The 11,008-nt window shown below is 35.5% G+C and overlaps 1 long non-coding RNA gene across 1 annotated transcript; it reads left to right on the top strand.

Moving 5' to 3' along the window:
* Positions 1–10,175: 10,175 nt before the first annotated feature.
* On the top strand, positions 10,176–10,658 carry LOC122004143. Its single transcript, XR_006118218.1, has 3 exons — positions 10,176–10,216; positions 10,292–10,402; positions 10,605–10,658. It is a non-coding gene; the product is annotated as an uncharacterized LOC122004143 (long non-coding RNA).
* The last annotated feature ends 350 nt before the right edge of the window (positions 10,659–11,008 follow it).

The raw sequence follows: 11,008 nt of genomic DNA, 5'->3' as shown, positions 1-11,008 counted from the left end.
TGCAAATTTGGCTTTAGCTTACAAAGATAGGTAATTTCTTCTTTGAATTTGTGCCGATGTTGGACTATATCAGTATCTTACATCTATGATTCTTCTTTCTATTTATTTGTGGTTGAGATAATTGATGAATGTTTCTCTTTTTAAGCATTCCAATTACTCATCTTGTTACCTGGTGCTCTTACTGCTTTTTCAACTATGATTTTTGGTCTTGATTTACTAATATATTATTTATGTGTTTTTACAGTTTACAAATCTCAAGTACTCCAGAGTTGAAATTGATGAAGTGCGGTTCGAGTGGGCTGAATGCATGCTAGATTACATTTGAAGTGCGGTTCTACCTTGATGTGTTAAAAGAATATTCTACCTTAATGATTCTGATATCTATTAGCTAGCTTTTGATGTAAAAAGAATGTTTGGGTATTTTATGGATATTGTTGTAAGTAGATTATTTATATAATTTGTGAATATTTGTGTATTTTATGGATATTATTGAATGAAGAATATTTGTATATTTGTGAATATTTGTGTATTTTTTTTTATTGTCGGTTTTTCATTGTTTCGGAAATCAAATTTGTGCTGTTAAAAAATATACATATTATATTGGTTTTCCACCGCTGCAAAACCGGTGTTATTAACTAATATTACATCGGTCATTTACCGCTGCCAAAACTGGTGTTATTAACATACAATATTACATCGATTTTACACCGTTGATGAAACGGTGTCGTTAAGTGATACTATATCGGTTAATAACCGATTCGAAGACTGGTGTCGTTAAGTGATACTACACCGGTTTTAACCTGATGTCTAAAATGACAGACTTTTAACATCGGCTTCATAGACATCGGTCGAAAATGAAATAGACACCGGTGGAAAACCAATGTCTATGAAGGTTTTTGTTATAGTGTAAGCTATGACTCAGGGGGAGCAAGTAGAAAAATAATACAACCAACTTGATTAACCAAACTCAACACTTAGGATTAGGTTTATTTTATGCTTAGAATGGTTAGATGAAAAAGGTTAACCAAACCCTACAACATAGCATCGGAATGGATTGGGATGATAGTACGTCAAGGAAACTTTGTCGAAGACATGTCTAGGCTGAATATGGAATTCTACCTGGTGCACTAGACTTAGTGGATCTGACCGAAGCTACCCCAGTCAAACATGGGCTAGTTAGACCAAAATTTAGTATTAAGTTTTTTGTACGGGAATAGTTTGGAAGTCTTCAACAAGTGGTCCACCGTTGATACACAAGAAGGTCATAAGTCTCGCCGCTGAACTGAAAGCTTATCCTTATAAAGCCTGCTTAATTAACCCAAAGCTAAGTTTGAATCTAACATGGGTTCAATAACCTTTTTCAAACTAAATTATTTAAACTCAATTAAAAATTATTTTAAATCTTAATTAAAATTATTTAAACTTAATTAAAAATTATTTTAAAAACTTAATTAAAAATTATTTTAAAACTTAATTAAAACTTTTTAAAACTTAATTAAAAATTATTTTAAACTTAATAAAAATTATTTTTAAAACTTAATTAAAAATTACTTTAAACTTAATTAAAAATTATTTTAAAACTTAATTAAAATTATTTTAAAACTTAATTAAAATTATTTTTAAAACTTAATTAAAAATTATTTTAAAACTTAAATAAAATTATTTAAACTTAATTAAAAATTATTTTAAAACTTAATTAAAAATTATTTTAAACCTTAATTAAAATTATTTAAACTTAATTAAAAATTATTTTAAAACTTAATTAAAATTATTTAAAATTAACTAAAAATTATTTTAAAACTTAATTAAAACTTTTTAAAACTTAATTAAAAATTATTTTAAAAGCTTAATTAAAACTTTTTAAAACTTATTTAAAAATTATTTTAAAACTTAATTAAAATTATTTTAAAACTTAATTAAAACTTTTTAAAACTTAATTAAAATTATTTTAAAACTTAATGAAAAATTATTTTAAAACTTATTTAAAACTTAATTAAAAAATATTTTAAAGCTTAATTAAAGCTTTTTAAAACTTAACTAAAAATTATTTTAAAAACTTAATTAAATCTTTTTAAATCTTAATTAAAAATTATTTTAAAACTTAATTAAAATCTTTTAAACTTAATTAAAAAAACTATTTTAAAACTTAATTAAAAATTATTTTAAAACTTAATTAAAAATTATTTTAAAACTTAATTAAAAATCATTTTAAAACTTAATTAAAATTATTTGAACTTAATTAAAAAATTATTTAAAAACTTAATTAAAAATTATTTTAAAACTTAATTTAAAATTATTTTTAAACTTAATTAAAATTATTTAAACTTATTTAAAAAATTATTTTAAAACTTAATTAAAAATTATTTAAAAACTTAATTAAAACTTTTTAAAACTTAATGAAAAATTATTCTAAAATTTAATTAAAATTATTTTAAAACTTAATTAAAATTTTTTAAAACTTTATTGAAAATTATTAAAACTCAATATTGAACTGGTTTCGTTTAAACGGTTCGGGAGAGTCAAAATTATTTTAATATATATATATATATTAGGTTCCGTCGACCGAAAAAATTATCGGTCGACCGAACCGGTGTTGGAACAGGTCAATGATACTTATATTGTTTTGAATTGTTATCAATTATTTGGTCGACCGAACCGTTTAATCGGTCGACCGAACCAATAAATTCTCATCCGTTTAACTGCTCTCCACCTACCCTGTATCTATGCCAAAGTTAATATATCGGTCGACCGAACCGGTTTATCGGTCGACCGAACGTTTGTTCACTGATCAAAAGGACGAGGAATTTAAGGGATCGGTCGACCGAACCCCTTATCAGTCGACCGATCGACCTCTATAAATACAGGTTTCGGCAAGCCGAAAGCCTCATCCCCCAAATTTTTTTTCTTTGCTTTCCTCCTTGCATTAGAAGTTCTTCTCGCCGGTTTCAGTTTGTCTAGCAGCCCGACAATGCCTCGGTAACCATTTCTTTGTTCTAATTCTTTTAAATACTTATGCACAATTATTTATTGTAATTTTTTATAAATATAGTGAAAAAAGTAAAGCTATTGCGCAACGAGAGGCTAGCTCTCTTAATCCCAGTCAGGATCCTAGGTTTTCTTCTGAGGAGTTGAGGCAATCTTTTCCAAATAAATAATTTAAGGTGATAGGTACTCATTGTCTAGATCTCCAATTCTACCAAACCTTTTGTCCTGAAGCCATAGAGATCAATCAATACTATTAACTAGATAGCATTATCTTTTGCAGGCATGCATACAATCCTATCCTCTGTTTCAAATTTTATCACAACTTGTGTGAACTTGATCCTCATCACTATAGGACTAGGGTCGCCACCAGAGAGATGCTATTTGATCTAGATATGTTTCTTCGGTTTTTAAGGATACGACCCTCAGTTAACCGTATATTTTTCAATGCTTCTCTTCCAAATCCATTACCTGCTCCGTTTGCACATCTTACTCTTGATCTTATGTATGCCGACTTCTTTGAGGGACCATGCCCTAAAAAGATGTCTACTGTACCCCTTAGTCTGACAGACAATGCTTTTTATAAGATGGTTGTTTCCTGCATTCATCCTCTGTCATCTAGAGATCAGGGTGTTTTACGACTAGTTCATCTTTTTCTGATGTATGCATTACGCCATAGACTAGATTTTGACTTAGGTTACTGGGTGTTTCAGTCCATTATCTATTATTCAAGGTATAACACCTCAAATAAAGTTCATATGATCCAGTGTCATGTTCTTACTGCCTATATTGCTTCTTTGGGTGTGGGAGTTCATCGGGGTGAGTTGATTGAGTTATCTGATTTTGATCTTGTCGGAATTAGGCAGTTGTCCTTGGCTGGGATTAAGACTAGCGCCGAGGGTCTGGTGTATAAACGGTCTCATCCATACTATGTACCACAGGCTGTTGAAGAACCCATTGCTGAAGATGATCCGGTCCCAGCTGCTGTGCCTCCTCCGGTGTTTATTGATCCAGGATTTGCCATGACACCTTACTTTGATTTTCCTCAGAGCAGTTCATATGCTCCACCTCCTCAGCCTAGTGACTTTTTTACCCATCTGCGTTATGATATTTTTAGTCGATTTAACTCCTTAGAGACAAAGATGGATGATCAGTGCAGCTCTCTTCAGGGTCAAATTGCATGTTTTCGTCAAGAAATGATGGATCATACTGATGATTTAGAAAAGGAGCAGAGGCGAATGTTTGACTATTTTCGAGATGATGAGGATGAGGAGTGATTTTAGGACTTATTACTTATGACTTCTTGTATCTATTGACTAGGATTATAACTAAGTTTGATCTTCAGTACTTTTCAATTATTGTCTTTTGGTATACTTTATAGAATAGGTTCGTTTATTTTGAAAATTATTACTTAGTTTATTGTTCAAAAAATTATTTTTATAAAAATTCCTCTTTCAAATTTTGGCTTTCAAAAATTCTTTTAAAATATTTTAATTTTCTAGAGTAGCCTAAGTTCCACCGTAGAACTGCATGATCCTATAGTTCTAGGAGCCAGAATCTCACAAGTACAGTAGCATCCATTGTTTGATAACTTAGAATGAGTGAGATGCTTATGTCAGTGCATCGTTATAAATCTGGGCTTTAAACAACATACATGAATCAATTTGGGTTAATTAGCTAGTAAAAACCTAGTTAGTATTAAAATAATCAATTTGACCAACCTAAGTCAATTGCTACTATCTTGTGGTAGTTAGCCTTGAACAAAGGTTGGACATTTCATCATAAGTACATATTTTCCTTAGTTTTCCTAATTCATGCTTGGACTTTTAGGAAATTATCAATTTTAGGGGGAGTTTTCGAACCAAATTTCTATGTTTAAATTACAAAATTTAATTTCTATGACATTTTTTAAATAAATAATTGTTTCATGACAAAATCATTTTCACTAAAAGGTTTTCCTTATAAAATCATTTTCAAACTTTTGAACCAAAGGGTTTTACTCATATTCAAAAATGCTTTTAAATTTTTAACTTAGTAAATTATTTTTTTCAAATTTTTTTTTACTTAGTATAATTTTTCATAATTTTACTTAGTAAAATGTTTCAAAATTTTTACTTAGTATAATTTTTCAAATTTTTTCCTTAGTAATATTTTTTCAAACATTTTACTTAGTATAACTTTTCAAATTTTTTACATAGTCAAAATTTTCAAAATTATTTTACCTAGTAAAATTCTTCAAAGTTTTCATTCAGAAATTACTTTACTTAGTAAAATTTTTGAAAATTTTATTCAAATCATTTTTTTAGCAAAACTTTAAGGTTAAAATACTTGGTTTTTGAATCTTCCCCTATTTTTGATGTGTGTCAAAGGGGGAGAGATAGTGAATTCAGGGGGAGAATTAAAAGTTAAATTGCTTGTTTATTTAATTGTTGCATATTTTTAACTTAACTTTGAACCTTAGTTGCCAAACATCAAAAAGGGGGAGATTGTTGGTGTAAGTTACACCAGAATCAAACCTAAGTTTTGATGTTGTCAAAAGTTCAAGTTAAGTCTTGTGATGATCTAACAAGTTGACTGAGTGTGCACGATGTTTACTCAACCGGGAAAGACCTAGTTGGAGGCTAGGCTGGAGAAATCTTAGCAGATCGTGGAACCCAGGTGCAAGTCCAAGAAGGTCGAGGGGACCCAAAGTTTGGCAGTGTGATTGAGAGGTCTGGAGGACCGAAGATCAAGAGAAAAGTCCTGGGGAGCCGATCAAGGCTGAGTGAAAAGTCCAAACTAGATCTGAAGGATCAAAGTTTGGCAGGTAGGTTGAGATAAACAAAATGGAGGAGTGACAGTGAGGTCGGGTTCCCGAAGGGAACAACCTTAGATCGATGATCCAACTAAAGAAACCGGGAAGGTTTCCAAATTGAGATCAAGACAGTCCTACTGTCTTTATATTACTCATGGATTTTATTACTGTGCTAATCTCTGTTTTGCAGGTTATTTTGGCTAACATTGTTTTGCAGGTCAGACATGATCGATCGACCAAACAAGAGGATCGGGCGACCGAACCAGGTCAACTCAAAGCAGTAATAAGCACAGAACAGATCAAACCAGAGTCCGGTCAAAGCATGATCGGTCGACCGAACAGTAAGATCGGTCGACCGGACCTTAATGACTCAGTACTGCCAGCTCATCTGCACCGTTCAACAGTAAAGGAAAAAAAGCTGATCGGTCGACCGAACTCGGAGATCGGTTGACCGATCCAATCAGCATTAATGGTACAATAAATAAAGATCTCGACAGATTTCAATGAACGAGGAAAAAGCTTGTTCGATCGACCGAAAAGTTGGTTCGGTCGATCGAACCATTAAAAGGATTAATGCAGAAGATCGAGCCCATGTCAGACTCCAGCAAGGAAGGAAGGGAGTGAGTTCGGTCAAATGAACCTTCAATACACCTATAAAACGAGGCTCGAAGTCTGAGGCAGAACAACTGTCACGCCCCCAAAGGAGTCCCTACTGATAAAATTTCAACAACATCTCCCCTGTACCGGTGACAATTTGAGGCATACATACATACAAAATACATCAGCCACATACGGCTGGAATATATTTACACAACCACGCGGTTATATAATCAGCCAACTCGGCTGGAACAGAAATAAACACAACCACGCAGTTATATAAATATATTAATCATCCCACACGGCTATACTAAAAACCAACATAGCGGAAATCACAAATAACGATCACAAAACACAAAGCAACTAATTGCAAGCCGGCTCGGCTTGACACATCACCAAACCAAATACAAGATATCACCCAACTAAACTCCATATAAAAGGAATACACAAATACTAGAACATGTACAAAATCAAAACACTAATAGCGTAAGGAACCAAAACCATAAGATCGTCCTCGAGTGTGACGTGGGGCTGGCGGACAGGATCTCCAGGCGACTCCGTAAATCCTTTACCTGCTACCTGGCGAAATTACCAATATACGGGGTGGTGAGTATAAAGACTCAGCGGGTAATAGACAGATAGTGCATGAGTATAGTAAAGAACTAGAGATACACAAAGGTATACAGTCTCGTAGGTAACAATAGCATATACTACAGTAATAACCTAATAAGTGTCCATACCTGAAGCCATATCCTAGGCTAGTAGTAGAAAGTAAGATGTAGCAAAGACCTACTACAGTACTTCTCATATCTACATGGGTAACATGTGAGGTATATACATAATTACCATAGGTAAGCCAGTGTCTAAACACATATCATAGGTATATATCTCAGCCTATGTCAGCATAACAGCATAAGCAAACAACAGCAGCATAAATAAGCAACAATAGCAATAGTAAACAACAACTGATATAATAATAACAGCGTATGCATGGATGGTCACTCCCGCCCACCCCCTGTACACAGTATCTATCTGAATATAAAGCTCATGCACTAGGGTCAAAATACTAAAGAAATAAAACAGGAAGTACCCGCCTTTATCTGTCGATCGTGATAAATAATGTCACGTCGAGATGTGTCTCTGGCTAGTATCCTGCAACACAGAATACATAATACTGCTAAGTTATATCATAATCCAAATAACTAATACTAATCCTAATCCGATTTGGAAATCAACATTTTAATTCCCTTTACTGCTCCAACACTTCTTTCACACCAAATCCCCTTATGATTTAATTCAATTCAATTAGTTAACCCTTCTTGTTAACATGCTTCGACTATCCATCAAGGTATAACTAACAATCCAACTAATATAATCAATTATGTATCAATTAACCCTCAACTAATACATCATTTAATCCACGTCTTAAATCAACTAGGCATCATGACCCAATTCTACTTAATTCATCTAACTCAATTAACCAAAACTATAATAATCTCAACTATTCATAACCATTCCATACTCAACTCAGCTTAAGTTAAATATAAACTAATTCCAACAACTCACCCTAATAGAAAAACTCCTTTGTGGACTCACAACTGAGAAAGGTGGCTTCCAGAAATGATGGACTAAACTGTGGATCGTCGGCAAATAGTGCTAGCTGAAACCACAAGAAGCAGCTAAATATCAAAATCTCCACACACCAATACATATAATGGAAAAACAATCTATGCTAATCCATTTCTAAACATTACCTTTCCCCTTAACCAGATCCGTAACCTCCTCTATGAAGAAATCCAAATACTACCATGGTGTCGTCCCAATGCAGAGGAGTGTGGCAATCAGTGAAGATCAGCTGTGATGGAAGCTAGGGCACGGCGTGGACGACAGAAGATCGGCTGAGAGAGCAGCGATGTCGGTGCGGCTTCAATTGGAGCGACTCCACCGAAAAGCAGCGGTGAAGCTAAGGCACAGGGATTCGGAGAGGGCGGCTAGGTGGTCGAGTACGAGGAGTGTCCAGCAGTTACGTCGAGCTCAAGGAGACGGGTGGAAGTGAGGGCACAGCTCAGCTGGTGTCCGTCGGCAACACAGCAATAGACCGCGTCGAGGTGTTAGGTGAAGACGACAAAAAGAGAGACAGAAGGGGGTGACGACGTGGATCGGCGATCCGGTGGTGGACCGGCCTCCATCGCGCTCGCGTGGGATGAGAAGAGCAATCGGCGCTAGAAGGGCTAGCGACCGAGACAAGTGAGGAGAAGGCGGAGTTCGCGCGAGGGCTCACCGTCGGCTAAAGGAGGTGGCGGCGATGGAGGTGCGAGGGAGAAAGGAAAGGCTCGGGAGAGAAGGGAAATCAAGCGGCGAAGGTGAGGAAATCAGAAATAAAAGAAATGGAATTAGGGATTGCATAGTAAACTCTAATTATATATTTAGAGTTAATTAATTAAACTCTAAACTAGTTCCTCAATAACTCCCACTTAATTGGGTACTCTAAACAGGTTTTTTCTCGATCCCATAAGTACATCCCCTCTAAATATGTCATACAAGCTCCAATTAATTCCAGAAAAATTTCTAAAAATTCCTAAAAAATCCAATAAGATTATTTGTCAAATACTTTATTATTTAATTATTATTTGGGTACCGTATTTTATATTCTCCCTCACTAATAAAAATTTGGTCCCCAAATTTTCTGCTCAACCCAAGGATCCTCATCTCTGGGTACCAACCAATAACATACTCATAAACCAGTCCATCCAAATATCACAACCAATTTCCAACCGTAAAAGATGACTCTGTGGGTTATGAGCTCACCCAGTTTCCGCTACACTTCTACCTAGACAACCATGAGTAAATTAACTACTTCTGAACTCCATAATGCACTATCAGCATATCTTCCAACATCTATATATTGTAAAATACTGGAAAATAGGCGAATATTAAGGAGGTAATTTTTCGGAATTTTTAGAAATTTTTCGAGAATTTTTCGGAGCTCGAACGGACGAGTTAACGGGGATAAAAATGGGGCCCGGAAAAGCCTGTTTAGGCTACCCTATTTAAGTGAGGAAATGTTTATTTATTTATTTTATTTCTTTCCTTTTTCTTTTTCTCCTCACTGCATTTTAAGCCGACGCTGTTCCTCGCGCCTTCTTCCCCTCGCATCCGATCTGCCCTAACCTCTGCCGCCCCCGGCGGTTTCTCCAACCCAAAGCATCCCTGCGCCGACCCCTTTCCCTGTGCCCTAGCCGCCAGCCATCGAGACAGCCTACTTCCTCTCCTTTTCCTTCCTGTCCAAGCATCGGCGTCGCGTGAGCCACTGTCGACCCACTGTCGTCTTCCCTAGCATCGCTCCGTTGCCGCCACCACCACACGGGACAGCGACGATGCCCCCACAGTAGACGCGGCCGAGAGCTCCCACCGTGCCCTAGCCCATCTTAGTGGATAACCGGCTGCCAACGCTCAAAGTCACTGTCGATTTGCAGCCTCTTCCCTAACCTCTGCTTCCGACGTCGGTAAGGGTTCTGCCGTGGCCACCATTTGGGATCCGTATGCCGTCGTTGCCCTCTGCTCTAGTTTACTGCCTCAGTAGCCCCTTGCTGGAAACAACACCGGAGCCCTAAATCCTCCGTTCTCTATTCCAGTGAGTTACTGGATGAAGGTAAGGATCAGGTTGCAATTTTAGTTGTGCACTTGTATTTGATTGGGTAGTTGATGCATTCGTAGTGTGATTTTTGGATTCGATCGTTGGAAGGCACCTAGTTGGTTCCGGCTATCACAGCATTAATAGTTGTTGCTGTCCCTGCTTGATTCCGGCCATCACACCCCTGTCAACAGATTGGCACATCTGAGGTAAGATTAGGTTGTAAGATGAGTTGTTGTTTGATTTGTGATTCCTTATTATTGATCTCAACTTGATCTAATCAGTGGGAAGGATTTCAGCAGGGAGTTTGTGTTCTGTGGGCTTACTTGGTTCTAGCAGAAAATTCCGACCAGCAGCACCCCTTGTTCCAGAAATCAATAAGGCTGAGAAATAAGGTAAGGTGTAGGACATTTGATATATGTTATGAATCATGGTTTTGATTCAATTATTTCAGATAGTGTTTGTGTCAAAGGAATTAGGATTTTATTTTAATCTAATAGTATGATTAAGGTTTTATACTCATTTAGAGTTAGAGGTTTTGTTTAGCTATTTGTGAGAATTGTAGCTAAATAAAATATATTTATGTTGGTAATACAGGACTTGACGCGAGACGAGTATCTCGACGTCAGATTTGGACCTGATAGGATTGGACCTTTATTTTGGAGGCGGGTACTTTTGACTTTTTTTCTTTGATATGCTTAGTAATGAAATTAACATATTGCATCAATTGTGTTTCTTATCTGTTTCGGTTAATCACTACCCAAATCTTGGTATGTGTTTGATTGATTGATTGATTTGCATCTCATGTATATTTTACCTGTTTATACATGCTTATAGGGGGTAGTGATATACCATGCTTCACCATGTTCAGGACCTAGGTTTTTATACCTTCTGTGTACCTTTGATTCAATATGATTCGTTGACCTAGGGTGCACTTTTCCATATATATGGATTAGGTCAGGATGTTTATATGGTTATTGCCATGCATCATTTGCATGATT

Source organism: Zingiber officinale, chromosome 1A (assembly GCF_018446385.1).
Source record: "Zingiber officinale cultivar Zhangliang chromosome 1A, Zo_v1.1, whole genome shotgun sequence".
Taxonomy (NCBI): Eukaryota; Viridiplantae; Streptophyta; class Magnoliopsida; order Zingiberales; family Zingiberaceae; genus Zingiber; species Zingiber officinale.
Note: the sequence above shows the minus strand (reverse complement) of the source record. Positions and strands in the feature narration are given on the sequence as shown.